Source organism: Pithys albifrons, chromosome 6, assembly GCF_047495875.1.
Source record: "Pithys albifrons albifrons isolate INPA30051 chromosome 6, PitAlb_v1, whole genome shotgun sequence".
In the NCBI taxonomy this organism is placed as follows: domain Eukaryota; kingdom Metazoa; phylum Chordata; class Aves; order Passeriformes; family Thamnophilidae; genus Pithys; species Pithys albifrons.
This window is the reverse complement of record NC_092463.1, coordinates 3,886,822-3,907,720: the sequence shown is the minus strand read 5'-3', so window position 1 is coordinate 3,907,720 and position 20,899 is coordinate 3,886,822. Positions and strand designations below refer to the sequence as shown.

The 20,899-nt window shown below is 49.4% G+C and overlaps 1 protein-coding gene across 11 annotated transcripts in view; it reads right to left on the bottom strand.

Moving 5' to 3' along the window:
- The window catches only part of KTN1 (kinectin 1), an 84,119-nt gene extending 75,633 nt beyond the window's left edge, over positions 1 to 8,486 (bottom strand). For all 11 annotated transcript variants that reach the window (XM_071557255.1, XM_071557259.1, XM_071557261.1 and 8 more), the window contains exon 1: positions 8,385 to 8,486. The gene's annotated coding sequence lies outside the window, so the exon portion shown is untranslated. The remainder of the gene's footprint in view (positions 1 to 8,384) is intronic.
- Positions 8,487 to 20,899: the final 12,413 nt, after the last annotated feature.

Here is a 20,899-nt window from a genome sequence, read left to right as displayed (position 1 = left end):
TGGCACATAAACAGCAAGGAAAAAAGGTGGAAACTTGGAGATGGAGGGTGGGGGTCTGAAAAGGGAGGCTTGTCATGGAAACATCTGACCAAGAATTTTCACAAGCCTTTAAAACTTCTGAAACCCAACTCCTTTGCTGGCACTTCTCACATGCCTCAGACTGCAGACCATGTTATGCAAGTTGTAATTGTGCCTCCACAACCCTCCCTTCCTCCCACCCACGGCGCTCCACACCTCACCAGATCCGTGTGCTGAAGCACACCAGGGAGGAGGAGGAGGAGGAGTGTACCTGCTCCTCCCACACCTGCTCTGCTGCACTGCCACCTGTGCAGAGAAGGCCTGGCTTTGCTGTGCACCTTGAGTCAGGCTCCAACCCTTTAAAAGCTGCTTAAAAAAAATCTGGTTTTACATACACACACTAAGCTGTAAAAAGGTTCACTAAATTTAGCACGCAACCCAATCCTGGTGGCACTGTGGTGGCTGGAGACATGGAAGTGACCTTAGGTGAAGGTAACAAGGGAGAACTGTCAGTATTCCCATTGAACTGTCATGGGAAAGCCCAGGGAAAGCAGTAAAATCCTTAATCATAGAATCGATTGGGTTGGAAAAGACCTCCGAGATCATCAAGTCCAACCCTTAGTCCAACTCCAGTCCCTTTACCAGATCATGGCACTCAGTGCCACGGCCAAGCTCAGTTGAAAAACCTCCAGGGATGGGGAATCCACCCCCTCTCTGGGCAGCCCATTCCAATCCCTGAGCACTCTCTCTGCAAAGAATTTTTTTCTGCTCTCCAACTTCAATTTCCCCTGGCAGAGCTTGAGCCCATCGTGCCCCCTTGTCCTATTGCTGAGTGCCTGGGAGAAGAGACCAACCCCCACCTGGCCAGAACTTCCCTTCAGGAATACAACCTCCATAAATCCTCCCTGAAGTTTGGTGGTTTCCAAGGCTTTGCAATGCCACCTCTGCCTCTCTTCTGGACAATGCTGTTCATTGTCCATGCTGGGACACATTTGGGAGGAACCTTCTTAGCACACACTGGGGCAAACAGTCCTCCTTGAACTTGGAAAAGTGAAGCTTGATGGACCTCCACCACCACTGTTTTAAAAACAAAACCAGACAGCATGAAGAGAAAAAGCAGCACAGTCCTTTATCAGTCTATCACAGCTGGGGCCACACATGCTGCCAACAGGTATTTAACCAAGCAAAGGTCAGCAGGTGTGACATGGGATAAAACATTTACCCACAAACTCCATTGCCTGGCACCACACCCCCTAATAACGACAGACACCACCTGGTCCAAGAGAAGGATACACCAAATCTTCCCAGAGGACTGCAAGTTAAAGGAGGCAGAAGAGTTCCCACCTAGACCCAGGGGAAAGGGCCCTTCCTGGCACAGCACCCAATATTCTGATCACTTCCCAGATCTGAAACCATCCTGTGGAAGATCTGCTGAGTATGAGATGCTGTAGCCATGGTGATGCTCTCAGGTACACCTGGAGCTGAAGCAGAGAAGGGCAGAAGAGATGCTGCAACTGGATCCATGTCCCTGCTTTAGGTCCATTCATAGCATGGCATTAAGGCAATGCCTATATGAAAGTCAAGCTGGGATGTCCCCAATCAACATAAGCAAGGACTGAGTGGACAGAGCAGCACAAAACATCCCAACAGCCCTTCAAACCAGTCAGGGAGGCAGGAAGCAGAGTCACTTTCTGGGGCCAGGCTTGGCCTCCCACCCACACTGCAGCAGAGACCCTGAAAGGAAGGCACACATGGGAACAGTCTTGGTTGCCTCAGGAAAGCAGTTTTGTATCACAGACTGGCTTGGGTTGGAAGGCACCTTAAAGACCATCTTATTCCAGCCCCTGCCATGGGCAGGGACACCTTCCACTAGCACAGGTTGCTCCAAGCCCTGTCCGACCTCGCCTTGGACACTACCAGGGATGGGGGAGCCACAGCTTCTCTGGGAAACCTGTGCCAGGGCCTGCCCACCCTCACAAGGAACAATTTCATTCTAATATCTAATCTCAATCTCTCCTCTTTTAGTTTAAATCCATTCTCCCTCATGCTATAACTATCTGCCCATGCAGCTCACCCACCAGGTGACTGCCAGGGGCACAGGTCACAGGGGACCAAGAGAAGGGCACTAGCAGCAGGTCTGCTGGTGTCCCCTTGGCATCTTCACCTGCTGGTGCTTGGCTTTCCCTTCTCTAAATTGGGAAGGTAAGTTCCATGCAAGATCCTGGCAGGGGCACAGGGCAGGTGTCTGGTGGAGAAAGATCCCTGTGAGCCAAATGCAAATCATCAGCTTTAAACACTCCTGTGCTGCCCGGCATTCCCCACCCAGGGCGTGGGAACCATTCACTTCCTCCAATAAACTGGACTTTTTTCCATGTAGTAGCCAAGACTTTTCAACTTAAACTGCACAGCAAATAGACTGATAAAAGGGGGGATAAAAGTAGCCATGGTCAGTGGCTGGATCACTAGTAATGATAAAATCAGGTGCTGACTGATATTACAGGCTCCCTTATCAGTCAGTCACGATCCAGTCCAATCCCGGCGAGCTCCCTGAAGAGCTGCACCTTGTGCAATGGCTTAGTCATCACCTTCCTTGACAGCTACGCACTTGCAAACACATTATGAGTCCACTCACATTTTCCCATGAAAATTTTCCCCTCCCTACTCCAGGCAGGACAGGAGCAGAGCGGTGCCAGCCTAGAGCAGGGAGCTTGTCCCTTGCAGGGGAGGGAGATAGTGCTTTTATCTCCCAGACTCAACAACTTCCTTCCTGTGGTAGCAGGCAGACAAAAGACACCTTTTCACACCACAGACAGGAATGAGATGTACTAAAATTTGTCACAACTCTGAAATTAAATACCCTGCTTACCGTTTTCAGTCCATACGGGAGAGTGTAAAGCAGAATCAAGGCTGCGTTTCCTCAACAAGAAACTCTCGCAGGGAAGTAAAAGAACAAGGAGCCCAAAATAACTCAGTTTGAGTTTATATTGCTCTGGCAGCTAAACAAAAGTTGACAACACTGGACCGAGGTACTTCCCCTCGGCAGGATGAGAGCTGGATTGGTTTTGGAAGGACCATGAATCACGGGCATAAATACCCCAGGCTTTAAGAGCCTTCAGCCCGCACGGAATTCTGAACTCCAGCTTTATTTTCCCTGGGTCATTCAACACATGCTCGGCGAGCTGGACACCAGACAGGCAGGCTGGGAAGGTCAGCTCTTCAACTGAGAGGTACAACCCCCAAAGGAGAACTAGTGTTTTGCTAGATAACATCAACACCTTCCCAGAGAAAGAAAGAGCCCTCCCTGATGCTCCATTAGTCATCCAACTACAACGTGAAGGAAAAGAGGAGTTTTGCTGTTTCCTCAACTTTACAGCATGAAAGGGCTTAGGGATGTTCCTGCAGCAGGGGAGCTGTTAGAGATGCAGAGGCTGCTCTCCAGCCGAGCAGTGATTTGCAGGATTGCCTGGCTGCGGGCAGATCCAGACAGGGAAGGCAGGAGGGACGGTGTCCAATGGGAAAGAGGGAGAAAAACCTGCAGGAAATGCTGTTTTCTGTGCTTTGCTACCACTGAAAACCCTGCACACCTGACAGCGACCGCAGCGAGAGCTGTTAATGCTAATGGAGGGCAACGCTATTTATAATAGGGATTAATGGTGCAGGAAAATGAGTAGCTCGTCCACATGACTAATTTACAGACACTTTCTCCAAGTCAGAATGCAGCTTAAGTGATGTATAAGCAAAGATGAGCTTTCATTTGAAAAAGGAAAAATGCTATTCCTCTTAACTCCTCTTGGGAAGCAAAGGGGAAGGAATTGATTTTTCTCTTCAGTAGCAGCCAAGTTAAGAGTTGTGAATTTTGGTAAGCAGGGTAGCCACAAAACACTAACAAAAACAAAGAACAAAAAATACAAAACAAAAAAGGTAACTATTTTACTTTTGATTACCCCACAAACCTTACAGCTCCTGTCCCTCTCCTCTCCCTCCCACCCCACACACATTGCACAGCAAAACTCAAGGTTTGAAGCACCTAAACTTCTTTTCAGGTTATAGTTGCACGGAGAGAATGTTCTTTATTTGTGTTTGAGTTGCAGAAGATTTCCAGAGTCTTCCCTTGCATATGTGCAACAGAGTTTCTCTTTTTCCCTGTTTTCTACAGTATCTAAGAGACTTTAAAAAAAAAAGCAACACCTTTAGTTAAATTGGAAGCATTAAAAAGGATCATGAGATTTGCATTCTTTAGCACCTCAGATTATTACAGTTTCCACTGCTGTGGCTTCCCCTTCCAGCTTCAATTAAAGAACCCTCATATTTAGGTGTGGTTGGGCATTTCTTGTACCAAGACCCCGGAGCATCCAGGCCAACAAGATGCCAAGGCAGCAGAATTTATGCACTCCCAGGAGGTCTCCTTTTAATTTTGTTGTCTGGAGAGATGCTGCACCAAGCCTGCCCTCTGCCCAGGACCTATATTTAGGGACTGAGCTGACCCAACAGTGCCCCTGTAAGCTCATTTATCAAGATTCACTTATTCATTTTAATACAATCTAATTAATCTGCAGCAGTCCTGCACACAGGCATGGCAGTGGCAGGGGTGGACAATTTCAAAAAAAAGGGAATGTGGCCCAGGTGCTACTTAGCTCTGACAGAGGGGGAAAAGAACCCTGCAGAGGAATAATGACAGGAATTGCAGATGGCTGTGGACTGTCTTCCTGCTTGGAGCAGCACCTGGATCCACTCTGCTGCTTCCCTACACCAGTTAAAAAACAATTCCTCAATTGGGAGAAGCAGCAGCAGAGTTCAGATCAATGCAGAGTTCACATCGATGCAAGGGCTGCTGCTCCTGCTCTGGAGTCACTGGAAATGGGGACAAAAAAAAGCAGGAATCTGAGTGTGTCAAGCAGACACAGATGTGTTCCCAAACTACAGACCACAGGCATCAGCCTGGAAAAAGTGCCAACAAGTCCACACTGTAAGAAAATATTTTAAAGGCTCCACTCTGGCAAGAAATAGGAAGTTCTCAAAGCTCCCAAGTGCCCCCTCGCCTGTAACCAGCTGCAGTTCAGGCATGCGAACAGGAAGAAGCTTTTACATTTCTAAAAACATAAATAAATACTTTTTTAAAAAAAAAAAAGTCTTCATGTGTTTAATTTGCTTGGACATCTTGTATAACGATGAGAGGAGAAACAGATTCCTGGGAGTCATGGGCTGGTAATTCTCCAATCTATCATCTCCATAGTTTATGCAGAGTCATTAACAAGAAGTGATTTGTCTGGGACAGATTTAGTTCAGCAACTCCCTGTCTCGTTAGCCTGAAACAATCACCCAAGGAATGTCAAAAAGTTGGTGAGCTTTCTGCAGTGAGCAGCCCCCTCCAAAATACTCGTAGTTTTAAAAATAGTCCAATCCTGCTGCTTTGCCAACACAGAGCAGGAAGCTTAAGAGCCAAACAGAGATGCATAAAATTCCCTTTAGACTACAAAGGGTTTTGATGGGTAAAGGCAAAAGGTTGTCACTGACAAGGAAATCCTGAGAATATCGATGAGAACAACACGAGGAGACTTAAAGACTTTGACTTGTTTAACCTGTCAAAACAAGGGGTCAACAGGGGATCTGATTTCTCACTCTAATTACACCAGGGAGGGAAAACAACCATTTAAACCAAATGGAAACACTAGAACCAAAAACAAATTGCACAAACAGACCATAAACATCATGAAGATGGCAATTCAGCCACCGCTGTGAGACTGAGGAGAGGCTCTCCTACAATTCTCCCAGGGAGATGGGGGCAAGGAATAAACCGATTGGAGCTTCACCTCAGAAGTGGTTGTGTTTTGAAAGGCATCCACAGCACGGATGGGTGCTATAAATGGGGAAACTAAACTTGATTTGGGCTCTCTCCTGCTCTCTGGTGCTGCCACAACTTTCAGAGCAGAGGGCAGGAATGCAGAATTCCCTCCTCCTGCTTCCTCCCCATCCCTCCGGGACAGTACAGAGGGTATTCACACTATTTACTCCAGCACGTAACTGGGGGATGACCAGGGAACTAAACTTGGGAGCTGAAGCCTCACAGAGTCAATGGCGAGAGGTGGGAGTCTTGGCAGCAGCAGGGGAAGGGATTAGGAGCAACCAAGTTTGATGCTTAAAATAAAACACATGTCCTCTCCCCCATGTCCTCATGCTTAAGGGTCTTGGGTATAGATTAAAGAAGGTTCTGGCCATGAAAGTTACAGGGAATTCCAGTTTCTGAGGAGTTTTGCTAGCCCTGGGTTGACAGTGCCAACATCCAGCAGTGATTTGACATTTTTGAGCCATAACCACCTAATCTCTAACGGTAAGAGCAGATGATACAAACATAAGCTGTTACAGTTAACCAAGTAACACCAGAGTTTTACTCAGGCTCGACCGACTCCTTCCTTTCCATCAAGGGGTTCAAAACCAAAGCAGTCACCAGGTCTGTAAGGGGGGGTTTGTGACAGCAGGGGATAAAGGATCAAATTAAAACCTAATTGTGTTCTTCATACCCTACTGCTGCGACTTCTGAGAGGAGAAATCATGCTCCTGAGAGCAGCTAAAAAAGGGGAGGGAGTAGGGAAAAAACCTAACAAAAAAAGTATTTGGTAATAACTGTACCAGAGAATCAGTGTTTCTGCCCAAACCTCAACCTTTTGCTGCTGCAGTTACACACAAAAGTTATTTTAATCACAGTATGCAGAAAGCAGCATCAGCATATGAGGCAAGAGAAAAAATATGTGGCAAAGCCAGTTGCATGGCCTGTTGGCGGGCAGAAATTACAGCGGTTATAGGGAAGAGGTCCACGAGGCAGGGGAACACTTCCAGCCCAAGCCAAACTGCAGGATGACAGAACAGCAAGGAAGGTACCTGAAAGGAGGTGGAACATGGAAACTGAATCCCCTTTTAACTTCTGCATCAATCAGTTCGGACTTCCCAGCAAAGGATTTTTGCCTTGTCATAGGCAAAGAGATGTCAAAACTTTTCAGTTATGTCTACTAAATATCATTTGGGTTGTTGGACACAGGCAGCAATGGAAGGAGTAAAGAAAGGTGGGAAAAAGGATAATTTTAAACAAAGAGCCCCAGCAGGACATCAGCTCTGCTTATCTTCCACAAAGCAAGAAATTGTTTTTGAAGTTTTCTAACAATGACCTCAAAATACACAGCAGAGCCTTTGGGGTGGGAGGAGGAGGAGGAGAAAGGTTATAAAATGAGAAACCTAATGCACATGGATTTATGTACAGCACTGGGAGCAGCACTTGGCACTGCCTAATGCAGAAAAGATGCTACGTTATCCTGAATAACCACCCACTTAAAATACTTCATCAATTGGAATCAGTCGGGTCCAAAAGATGCAGCTTTGCCACCTCAACTTTTCCCCCCTTCTCAATATAACTCCCTGAAGGAAAGTTCTGGCCAGGTGGGGGTTGGTCTCTTCTCCCAGGCACTCAGCAATAGGACAAGGGGGCACGGGCTCAAGCTCTGCCAGGGGAAATTGAAGTGGGAGAGCAGAAAAAACTTCTTTGCAGAGAGAGTGCTCAGGCATTGGAATGGGCTGCCCAGAGAGGGGGTGGATTCCCCTTCTCTGGAGGTTTTTAGTCTGCAATTGGCCGTGGCACTGAGTGCCATGATCTGGTAAAGGGACTGGAGTTGGACCAGGGGTTGGACTTGATGATCTCGGAGGTTTTTTCCAACCCAATCGATCCTATCATTCTATGAATAACCTGCCCACCGAAGCAGAGGAGTGAGAGGTGAGTAAAGGCAAAGAATTAACAACTCCAGGGTTAACACAGCCGCACACAACCCGCACTGGCGCCGGACCAGGGGGCACAGGCACCCTTAAGAAAATGAAATACCCCTGTTAACCCCAGCCGTGACGGTGGGAAGCAGCATTTGGGAGCACTGACCCCCCGCTCGGGGCGGGCCGGCCCGCGGCGATTGGAGCGCAGCGCTCGCCAAACTCCGCACGGCCCTGCGGGCACCGCAGCGCCCTCCACGCCTCCCGTGGGGCTCCCACGGCTGCGGGAAACACTCGGGAATCATATCCCGGTGGGGAATGTCCGCTCGGCGGGCGGACAACACCGAGGGCACGCCGCGGGCACAGCGATGTCCCCTCTCCCCAGCGCTCAGCTGGGCTGCGGCGGATGCGCTGGAGCCCCCCAGGAACCCCCTGAAAACCCCTCGGCCCCAGGGCAGCGGCTGCTCCGCCGCTCGGGGGGCCGCGCCCCGAGTCTCCCCCGGACCCTCCCGGCCGGGCCGCAGCCGCAGCCCCGGGCCCGCCAGGCCTGTGCCCGCCGTCTCCCGCCCCACCGGAGGCTGCGGCCGGCCCGACCCCCCCGACCCCCGGGCGGCACTCACCGAGCCGGCGGCGGGCAGGGCAGGCAGGGCCGGCCGGGCCGTGGCGGCGGGGACGGTGGGGAGCGGCCGGTGTGTCTGCGCGGCGCGGGCGGCAGGAAGGGGAGGAGGCGGCCCCGCACGTCCGCCGCGCCCGCGGCCGCCCCCCCGCGTTAAAGGCACCGGCACCGCCCCGGCCGGGCAGCCCCGCGGGGGCTCCGACACCCACCGGGCACCGAGCCGACACCGCCCCGGCCGGGCAACCCCGCGGGGGCTCCGACACCCACCGGGCACCGACCCGACACCGGCCCGGCCGGGCAACCCCGCGGGGGCTCCGACACCGACCTAACACCCACCGGGCACCGCCCCGGCCGGGCAACCCCACGGCGGCTCCGACACTGACCCGACCCCCACCGGGCACCGACCCGATACCGGCCCCGGCACGGCCTGCCCGCTGCGGGAGCGGTGCGGGGGCGACACCGGCAGCGGGAGAGGCTGCCACGTGTGAGGGGACATCGCCCTGGCCCGGCCGTGTGAGAGGACATCGCCCTGGGCCGTGTGAGGGGACATCGCCCAGGGCTGGCTGTGTGTGAGGGGACATCGCCTGGGGAGTGGCCCATGGAGGGCCTCACGTGGGGATCCCGCTCGTGTTCCTGAGGGTATCCCCAGGGATTTCCTCACCCAGACCCCAGGTACGGATGGGGGTCACCCACCAACCTCACACACTGGGGGATCCCCACCCAGACTCCCACCCATGGACAGGGATCACCCACCCAAACATGCCACACACAGGGATCATCACCCATGGACAAGGATCCCCCACCCAGACCTCCCACACACAGGGATCATCACCCATGGACAGGAATCCCCCACCCAGACATCCCACACACAGGGATCCCCACCCATGGACAGGGATCACCTGCTTGGAGCTCCTCCATGCATGGATCCCCAGAGATGTCCTCACACAGACCCCACTCATGGACAGGAATCACTCACACAGACATTTTATACACAGGGATACCCAGGAATCTCTTCACCCATGGACAGGGATCACCTACCCAGACCTCCTCCACAGGGTATCTCCCAGGTATCTCCCCACCCAGACCCCACCCATGGATGGGGATCACCCACCCAGATCTCCCACATGCAGGAATCCTCCCATTCAGATTTCCCACACCTATGGGTACATCCACACAAACCCCACCCAAGCGTGGGAATCACCTCCTGCACACAGGTGTCCCCAGGGATCTCCCCACCTATGCATGGGACCATCCTTCCCAGACTTACTCCATGCAGGGATCCCACTGCCCAGGCCCACCATGTACAGGGATCACCCATTCCTCCCTAATTAGCTCCCCTCAGTCCCATCCAGTTCCCACCACATCCCTCTCCACCCTTTTCCTGGAGCTGGCAGGGTGGGCAGGCAAGGGGACCCCACAGGCTTGGGGCAAGCAGGCACAGCACACCTCAAGTTCTCCCCCAGGACATGAAGGACACCAGGACACTTCCTTATAACCAGAAACAGGGATTGTCCCCCAGTTTCCCTTAAATGCCTTAAAACTGTCTGGATCTGCAGCCTGAAGCAGCCCTGCCTATGGCTGCAGACGTGCCAGGGGCTCATTCAGCGTGTGGAGTCTGCAGGAGGGCAGATTAACTGGAGTTCTTCAGCTCTGACTTCTTACAGCCCTCACTTCTTCCCTCGGGCATGGATCCTTCCCAAAACACTCACAGGGCAGATTGTTTTCTCCTGCATGAGCCCCGCAGCTGAGCACAGGTCTGTGGGTACCACAGGGATGGAAACTGATGCTCTGTCACAGTTACTTGGGCACAACAGCAAAAGAAGCCACTGAGGGCACGGCTCCAACTCCATCACTGGGGCACTGACATTAACTCCCAACTTTCCAGGGTCCCAAACATTGATGGGAAAAACCAAACTCCTGAACATGAGAAAATTTCCCTTTTTTTGGCAATGGGGCAAGGCTGGCTGAGGCAGCAGTCCCGTGGGTCAGTGCTGCTGCTGGTCAGGACCAGCATCCAATCCTGGCTGTGATATCCATCGTGGCTAATCCCAGCCAGGAAGCAGCCAGCAGAAGGGAGTTATCCCAGCGCAGCAGGAAGGCTGACATTACCCCAGGGCTTTGCATACACCCTCCTGTCACTTCTTTAGACCTCTGGCAATGAACAGTCTGGTTTGACTTCCAGGCCCGGTCTCTTGGAGCAAACCGTTTATTCGTCCCAACGCATCACTCCGTATCAAACAAGGATTTGCATGGAGCTGCGGGAAGATCTCGGTGTTCCCCTCTTCTCCAGCCGTGTGTCGCTCAGGCTGCCGCCGCTTTTCCAAACTATCCGAGCAAACAAAGGCAGAGGCCGAGGCGGAAGCTGTGACTTTGCATGGGAGGCGAGGCCCGGCTGGCGGGGTGGCCGCAGGGATGTGGAGGCAGCCGGACACTCGGAACGCGTGACCGCCCATCAGCTGGCGAGGCAGCGTTTTGCTGCTTCATCCCGGAGCGTCCCTGGCTCAGCACATCCTGGCCGGACACTCCGCTCTTGCAGGAGCGCTGCTGAGAGCAGCACATGAGCCAGGCAAAAAGGCAGCATCCCCACTCTGTGATTCCCAGGGGCAAATTCCAGGCCAAGTCTTGCTTATATTGACCATTTTGGTTCTGGTTGTGATAGGGCTCAGCAGAAGTAGATTTTGCTGATGTTTAATTGCTTTTGTCCAGAGCAGTTTTCCAGATGGCATCAGAACAAAATCGCTGCTTCCCAGGAGCAGGAACAGGTTTGCTGCCCCACAGACAGTGCAGGAGGGTCCTGCTAACAGAGAGGGAAAAACTGGAGCCAAGAGCCAGGGCAGGGCAGAGGAGGGACAGGGTTGCCCCTTCTGCTGCAAGCTGAGCTGCAGTGGAAGAGCAGAGAGTGCAAATCCAGCTGCTACAGCTACAGAGGGGGCAGGATCCTATCTCTTCTCTCCAGTGACCAGTGACAGAACTCAGGGAATGGCTGGAGCTGTGTCAGGAGTGGATTAGGCTGGATATCAGGAAAAGGTCCTTCCCCCAGAGGGTGGTGAGCACTGAACAGGCTCCCCAGGGCAGTGGGCACAGCCCCAAGGCTGCCAGAGCTCCAGGAGGGTTTGGACAATGCTCTGAGGGACAGGGTGGGATTGTTGGGATGTCTCTGCAAGGCAGGAGTTGGACTTGGTGATTCTTGTGGCTCCCTTCCAACTCAGGGTATTCTATGATTCTACGATCCAGTTCCCCCTTCCAGGAGCTGGAGTCGATTTCCCTGCTGGATGGTCACTGTTGGCTCTCAAGGGTTTCAGCTGAGAACATGCCACTTCCTACCAGCTCAGAAATCTCTGGTCCTTCACATCTTAAACACTTGCCACAACATCCCAGCATAAAGCACAATACAAGTAGCTGAAAATGCTTTTAAATCCCACATCGGATACCATTACTCAACACTTAAGGCAATAAACTACCCCAATTATATGGATTGAGGAACCTGGTGGAAAACCCCACTAGAGAGCCAGGGCTGTGCTGATCAGCCAGGCAGGCTAATGGTGCTGAATATCCCGACTGCAGGGAGGGAATAATGCAAACAGTTGCTGAAATCCCAGTCACATTAGGCAGCCACTCATGGGGAAAAAGAAAAGGTTTTAAAATACCGCAGGAGCCCCAAGTCATTATTTTTGTCAGGAATTTTGCATTCTCAGATCACAGGGAAAAAGTCTTCAGATCTGTGGATTCAGAGGAAGCTGGAGAGAAAGACAAGTTATGCCTAAATGGGGGCTGATTATTGTTAATTTAACATTTTATATGAGAATGTGAGAGATCCTTATCAATGCCAGAAACCAACATCCTGCAATTTTCAACTCCTCAGTGATTCCAGGTAGGGGAAAAAAATAGACCAAATGCTGGATTTTCTCAAAAATGTAAAAGACCAAATGCTGGGTTTTTTCTCTATCTCTTTTTATTTGCATTAAAGTTTTTCATACTATTTATAAGCACCAATTCCTACAATTGACAGGAAGTGGAAATTAATAGATTATACACACACATGCCAAAAAATGTTTCAACTGCTGCTAAAGAAAGTCACAAAAATGACTACAATTTTCTTTTTCAGCAGTAAACTGCGAGTAACTCCACTGTGGAAACTTGAGTTACATGGAAAAAGACATTTGATCCAATTCAACTGTAAGGGAATAAAAATAAATCTGTCCTAAGCAGCATCTGTCAGCAGAAATGACACTGGAAACTCTTGCAAGGAGAATAAAAGCTCATCATAAAAAACAACGGTCTAAACCATGACATTGTATGTGAGCAGGATGAAAATCCACCAGGCTGCTACAAGTCTCCACATAATCCACACACTGCCATGACACAGACATGCTTTTAATTAAGTTGAGATGATCATGGTCACATTTTGTGCTGCTGGAAATCTAGTTTTTCAAGAGAATTGTTAGAAGCTGTTTCAGAGCTCACTGAAAAAAAGTGCTTATTTATAAATTATATTCACTTTCCATTTCTGGACTTTACCACTGTAACAGGGCACTGAAAAGGCCAAAATGAGGTTTTAAGACTGTGCTGTTAAATTCTATCATGTCCAGAATATGAGCAGCACAATTAGAGACACTCAGACAGCTCAGTGCCCATCTCAGGGACTGACATCTTCAGAGAGATCACACTTAAATCATGACTTCTGGCAGTTTCCCTTCAGGCTCTTCAGTCCCCACCTCCCAGCACACACTGGTGGCTCTCAGCTTTCACATTTGCAAGGTAAGATGGAAATGGCAATGGGAAAATCCCTTTCCTTCCCTGCCCTGGCTGCTGTCCCTGTACCAGACACCCAAGTCACACATGTCCACACCCAAAATGATGTGGTTTACACCCAGCACAGCAGCAGCAGTTGCTGTGTGATGCTGTAAGTGCTGCATCCACCCAGCTGTCCCCTGCCAGGGCCACCCCAAATCCCCCACCAGCCCAAGACAGAACCCTCCCAGTTGCTCTGCCCATACACCAGCAGAATAAACCAAGCACTTGAATCCCTGCAAGATCAGGGCCTGCCATTTGAATAATCCCTGCTCATTTTCAAGCCACTTATTATTCCTACACCTGGATCTCACGGCTTTAATTGTCTTTTCTTCAAAAAAAGTTCAATTTTCACCAAAAAGCAACAGCTTTAGCTGGAAGCACTCACTATAAAGGAAAACCCATTTCCTGTGAGTCCAGCAGGTCATCAGGTCTGGGCCACAGAAGTGGAATTTAATTTCTAATCTGGAGATCTCAAGCTTTTGGTATCAGATAGAGCTAAAGGGATCACAGGGAAGCTGGACAGAAAAGCAGCTTTCCGAGCAGCACAATAATAACCATGCTTTGAACTCCCATGAGAGTAACTGTTTCAAAGCAAGTTCCAAACATTCTCCTTCTTTCTTGGTAATGTCCTTAGCAGAAGATGATTTCTTTAATATTGGGTAGTTATTGTTAAGTAAAGCAAACACAGAGATGACACAGAAAATACTTTGTCACCTGCAAAACACACCTTGTGTGGTAGGACAGTGACCATTCAAATCCTTTCTCCCATTCATCATTCAGTGCCTGGTTGTTATTTGTGCTGCTCTACATTAATCCAGGGCAGGTTTTATTAATCTTCTTCTTCATCAATACCTATGTGTGGCAACAGAAAAACCACAAGTGAGCAATTCAGATCTATATAAGGTCCTGTAAGACTGAAGCCAGCCTGCAGAAACCCTGTGAGACTGTCAGCTAAGAAGCAGCAAGGAGCTCAGCTGCTTCTAGTTGGTAGGGAGGAGGTCACTCCCCAAGAATTCACATAGTAGGTTCTCACAGGACTCTGGAGGTGCATGGAAACAGCCAGGATAAGATACTATAAACCCTGGACTTGGGAGATATGGGTTTTAACCAATTAAAGCTTCTAGCGTGGTGGTCTGAAACTCTTTTTAGCCAATTAGATGTAGTTCTAACCCTATAGAAACTGTGTGCTGTGTGTAATAAAGGGTCTTCACTATAAACTTCATAAGCTTGTTGTGTGGAGTCCTTTCTCTCAGCTGAAAATTATTTACTTTACCTGTGGAATGAAAGTATTTTCCTTTGCAAAAGAAAACCATTGCAACACCAACTCAACATCCCTCCTAAGCCTGTCACTCACCTGAGACACAGCGGGATGGGCAGCAAACAAACAACATGCAAGAGGGAGGGGGGAAAGAAAAGGCAATTCAGACAGACCTGCTGCTCCAAGGGATAAGGTCTGCCATGTCCAGAGCAGCCTGCAAGGGCAGCTCAGCATGTTTGCCTCCTGCAGCTGGGGGGGAACACTGATTGATCTCTGCGAGGCACCACGGGAATGGCGAGTGTCAGGCTGGGACAAACTCCTATGGAAACCTGCAGCAAACACCCTTGTAGCCTGTCTGGATAAATCACAGAGCACAGGAACCACCCCAGCTGTTCTTGCCACTGCAGAGTAAGTGACTATTAAAGTATTTTGTCTGCAGCTACCCCAGGGATGCATCCACCTGCCTGGTGTAATGAGTGTCACACCACAGGGGAGCCCTGCTCTCCTGTCCCCTGTTTGCCATCACCGGTGGTGACACATACCTGTGTCCCAAGGGTGGCTGGAGACTTGGAAACGTTTGCAAATCCTTGGGTCTGAGGAGGTAACCTGACAGCATCACAAGGATCACGGCTGCCCCAGGAGATCCAACAACTCCCAGCTGCAAACTCACCATGCATCCCTCTCTGCCAGGTCCTGTTTAGTTCATACTTAAAATGAGCAAATATTCTTCTCTTCACCTATACATCCAATTTTTAGATGGTTAGAAGCCTCTCCCCAGTGAACCTACAGCTGCCCACCTTGTGTCTGGACTTGTAAGACATCTAAGTGTTTCTATCATAAGGTTTGTAAGACCTGGAGGGCAGAAAGGGTTAAGAACCAACTTGAATTCTCCAGGGAAAAGAGAAAGTTAGAGAAAAGAAACCAGTTCAACTGACTTTACCCAAAGGGACAAAAGGAGGTTTAGGAGGTCCTTTATAAAATGTCACAGAGAAAAGTGTTATTGTCCCACAGGGGAAAAAAAATCCCGCATTAACAAATTAGGTGAAAATCGAGGTCTGAAACAGTGACATTCCTCAACACCTTTAAACTGCCTGTGTTCACACCCTTCATTTATTTTGCATAGCAGCGTTGCCCATGTCAATTGGAGAGTAAAGGGGACTGTAAAAACACCTGGGGATAAACGTATTTTTAAACTTAATAAGCAAAACTTAGTTGATCAGAGCAACATAGTTTGGGTTTTAGAAAACAACCAGCTCAGGATCCTGCTGAACTCTTGCCCATCTGGGCTCCTCATTGTCCTCAAACCATTTCTGAGAGAACTGAGCAGCTCCACCTGCATAGAAACAGAGCTCAGGGGAGCTACTCTTGTATTTATGAGTTGTGTAAATGTCCATTGAAGAGAGGCCAAAAGAACCAGAGCATTTAATTATTCCTGACAAGTTGCAGGTAAGTGAATAAAGGAAAAAAATTACACCTTCATAATGAAGGACACTGTGACAAGTGAGCTTCTTCCACAGCCTGCAGACACCAAAAATATGGGAAAATATTCCATGTCATATCTGGGATTGCAGGGGGGAAATGAACTCATATTCCACTTCTACAGACTGACCATAAAAGCTAAAGATGTGACAGTCTGACGCCATAACCTGTTCAAGGGAAATGGCAAGAACAGCAGGCAGGGAGATCCAAATGGAGGAGTGAGGCTGTGCCGAAAGGGATCCCAGCCTGGATTCCTGCTGGGCTGGGATGAGCGTGGAAATGACATGAAGTGCAGGAGCATTTGACAGCTCTGCTGGGCACAGACTCCTCAGTCACAGCCAAGCTCACGGTGGTTACTGACAGACCACGGGTGAAGGGCTGGAGTGACAGAAACAGGACAGTGTTAACTGTTAATTATGTGTGTTAAAAGCACAGAACCGTCAAGGCAAGGGCCCTGGAGCTGCTGCTGACATCTGGCAGCCTTTGGGGGAAGTCTAGTTTCTCCTGAAGTCCTCGTTGACTCAGGAGCACGGATTTGCTGACGTTAATTGGAGGAAGAGGTAATGAGAACTGACTAATCACCGAGCTGTGTGCCCTGCAGACTCATTCCAGTGTCAGTCATTATATCTTGCTGATCACTCAGACAAAACTCAGTTTTAGGGGGAATTCAGTGACTGCTCAGCACCCTTCCTTGACTCACTGTATTTGCATCTTGTTGCCCTCTCCTGTAAAATAAGCAAGTAAAAATTGGAGTGGTGGCACAGCTCAGCTGACACAGCAGTGAAGGCATCACAGTAGGTGCTCTGATTCCTGGAGACCTTGCACTGAAGGTCCTGGACGTGCCAATGTCACTGCTCACATCTTCAGTGTGACTGTGACCCCTGCAAACTGAATTAACAGAGCTGTGTTGGCACCTGCTGTGTGCACACCTCTCCTTTTCTATGCAAACACCCAGGAGTGCTATTCCTATATTGTTTTTCCAGATAAAGCTTAAAGGATCAGTATTTAATTGCAGCAGTACATTCAAGGTATGAGACACAGTGTTTGCATTAGAGGGATTTGTCACAAAACTTGGAGGGGAACAGCAGCGCTCAGATGATCCATCGCACACTCACCTCATTTAAATGCAATTCAATTTAGCCAGACCGTTTGGCACAGAAATGGGAAAGATGACTTAACAAAAAGCACAGCACAATACTCCTGACCCCAGGTGTCAGATGGATTTGTGTGTGACATTCATGGAGGAGCTGTCCAAGAAAGCCCTGCAGCCATCCATTGCTCCCTTGCAATTAAGGTGGCAGCCAGTGTTTAAACCCTCACTCTGTTCCCCCCTTTTCTGGCCATATTTTAAATGCAACACAGGAAAAAAATAAAAATAGATCACTGTGCTCTCCCCAGTGCTGCAGTACGAGGCTGGGCCAGGATGAGTGGATTTCTATGCAAACAACACACAGAATGCCTTCCTTTAATCAGTTTGCTGCTTTGCACAGATAGGAAAATTAAATGAAGTTAACTGTAGGGATTTTGAGTCACCATTCAGACTTTCAGTTGAGACAGATGACTTCTACTTACAGTGCTTCCTCTGGCATTCAGGGAAGGATTTGGCAATCCTCTCTGGGTCTGGTTCTCAGCAATTCCCTGACATGGGGGCAGTGAGTGTCTCCATTGCACATAATGGAGCTGTAGAAGCCAGAAAAAAATGGCTCTTTTCTAGCCAGTTTACCCTTTCCCATGTGACAGAAGTGACTTTCTTTCCTGATCCAGCAGTCAGCACACACTGGTCTCTGCCAGAGAGCATGGCAGGCACTGCATTAGCACACAAATGCTGAGAGTCCACCAATGTTTTGCAAAAAGTATCAAATCCCCCCATTCCTGTCCTTTCCAGGGAATAAGAGTGGCAGTTTAAGCAGGACCAAGAAGAAGCAGCTTTACCACTGTATGACCTGGGCTACACAATCCAATACAGGGAGGGACACACAGCACTTGGGGGTAAATGGGAAATTACAGCCATTCCCACTGCCCAGTAAACCTGGAAAATTCTGGCTCAACTTCCAATCACTGTAACCTCACTTCTGCAAGAGGGTTACTCCTGATTTACACAGGGCAAGTTAGAACTGAATGTCAAATCTAGTGGACCTGATTCTGTTCATGTTTACATCAGCACAACCTAATGGTGACACTAATTCACAATTAAAAGTCAAATTACTCACTGTTACTCAGTGAGCAGTCACAGCAGCTTCTTTCCTTCCCTGGCAGTAAATTCAGGATCTGCTGACACTGACAAGCTGTGATCATGTCTAGAATGGAGTATTATGGGACAGACAAGTAGGAGAGAGTGATGGTCACACTTGTCAGACCAAAGGCACTCCAGCATCTCCCTTTGAGTTGCCTTTGGGGCTGCAGACACTTCTTGAGAGATTTTCCAGCTCCATGAAGGTCCTTTGCTGACCTTGCTGCAGCTCATCTGCTCCTCTCCCTGACCCCTTTTGGGTCCTCCTCAGCACCTCATTCTTGGGAATCAAGGGACCAAAACAGGGTTAAAACACACAGAAGGAGCCACCTTCATGACAAAATTTGGATTCTGCTGTTGATAGTGAAATGCAGAGTCCTGGAGTAATTAGAAGGTGCTGAATTTGGAGACATCTTGTGCATAATATATTGGTTTTATTTCTTGGAACACAATCCTGCTTTCAGTTGCTCTTCTACCTGTGCCAAAGGCAGAGCTTTAAACGCTGCAGGCAACGAGGGCAGCAGGAGATCCAAGCTACACCTGAGGCAAACTACACTCTTCTGAGACAATTACAGCTATAAAGGGTTAGCACAAAGCTCAGGAGAGCAGAAAGCAGAACATTGTCAGTCAAGAGCTTTTAGTTCTCAAACTGGCTCCCAAAAAAAGATAAGATAAAACCAAACCAGATTAACCAACTTCAAAGCAAGCAGTGAGGCATTTAGGGCATGCTGGAATAGGAGGCAGCTGTGCAGAGCACTGATGAATAAAACAGGTAGAGCTCCCTGTATTGACTTGCTCCTTGCCCCTTCCAGGTTTTGGGAAGTCTCCCGTGATTAGTCCCACCCCATAACCAGATTACAGATCCAGGTGTCTGCTACAGAAACGTTTAAGAGACTGATACAGGAGGAGCTCTGTGGAATTGCCTTCTCCAATTAGTTATCCAAGGAAGAATGATCCTGAATGACTCTTACAAAGAACACACAAAGCACTTATTGTTGTACTAATCATCAACTTTCTAAGTAAAATTAACCAATTTGCTAATTAAGGCTCATGACAGTTCATCATTACAGTAACTCTTCGCTGAAATGATTCATCACCTCGTCACTGGCTCCCGGGGACATGGGGAAAGGCTCCTCCTGCCCTGCTCGGAGCAGTTTGGGAATGAGTCACTCCGGCCGGGATCTGGATGGCTGGTGCTCTCCAAAGGGAATAAAAATGGGAGTCAAAAAAAAGGGCGGGGTGGAGGCAGGAGGGAGGAAAAGCAGGAGAAAAAAGAGCGAGAGGGGAAAAAAAGGGGGAAAGAGGGAAAAAGAGGGAAGGGAGAAAAAGGGGGGAGGGAAAAAAGGGGGGAGGGAAAAAAGGGAGGAGGGAAAAAAGGGGGGAGGGAAAAAAGGGGGGAGGGAAAAAAGGGGGGAGGGAAAAAAGGGGGGAGGGAAAAAAGGGGGGAGGGAAAAAAGGGGGAGGGAAAAAAGGGGGAGGGAAAAAAGGGGGAGGGGAAAAAGAGAGGAAGGGGGAAAAAGAGGGGAGGGGAAAAAGAGGGGAGGGGAAAAAGGAGGGGAAGGGGGAAAAAGAGGGGAGGGAAAAATGGGGGGGGGGGGAGGGGGCAAAAATGGGGGAAGGGAGAAAACCCAAGCAGTGTAATAGATTTTTTTTAAGTTGGAATGGGAAAAATGGTTGCCATTTCTAATGTTACTTGACCTGGATGATCAGAAATCCAACAGGTAGGTCTCAAGAGTTCCAAGTGACACATTTTAAATCAATGTCTGTCCAATCCATGACAGGGCTCAGTTTCCTGCTGAAGAAGGAGGAACACTTGCAGCAGAGAGGTAATGATGCCTCTGGTGACTAAGAAGGGGAGACTCAGAAACTGGGAGATTGAGGGAGGGGGAAGCCCAAGGACTTGGTGTCTCCTGCTCTCTGGACCTCCCACTACCTGGGCCTTCACTCACTGGGGCTCCCCACCACTGGCCACCCCACTCACTGAGCCTCCATGAGCTGAGCACCACAAGTTGTCCAGCCTGAAGGAGGAGGCTGTGGGCACAGGACCCTCCCTTGGGCAGCATCCAGAAGACCCTTCCCCTACATCAAAGCAACCCTGAGAGCTTGAATCACCCACTCAATGTGACTCTTGACTCCTCAGATGATCTCCCAGTTTTCTAAACATCTTCCCTGCCTCCAGATGGGTAAACAATCTTACACCCATTGAACCCAAGAGGCACCAAACTTCATGACTCAGCCAAAATTTCATCACTTCCTGGTGCCCCTGCATTTGCAGGGTGCCCATATCCAAGGCAAGAAGCAACACCAATATTAAGAGTTTCAAGATGTAGCCTCACTCACTTGTACACCATGATTTGATTTCTCCATCTCAGCTTCACAAAGTGCAGACAAATCAGTCCCCAGGGGCTGCAAGATAAACATGTCTCATCTCCAGGGGGTTCCGCAGAGAAGGGAAGGATTAATTAGTTGAGGAAACTCATCGACTACAGCTGCAGTTCTACAGACAGGGGGCACAAAAGGGAAGCACCATGAACACCACAGTATTCCAGCTTCCCAATGTGGGAGCACCAATCTCCTGTCCCTGGGAGATGCCACTGCAAGGGCAACACCAATTCAGCACAGTCCTTATGTGCCATTCAGTGATTCCTGTGGGCAATGCAGGCCCACCCTGCCATGAAGCAGATGTGACAGGTGGGCTTGTCACTGCTGGAGGGAGCAGAGCCCCCCACCACAGCTCTCAGTACCCCATCCCATTGTG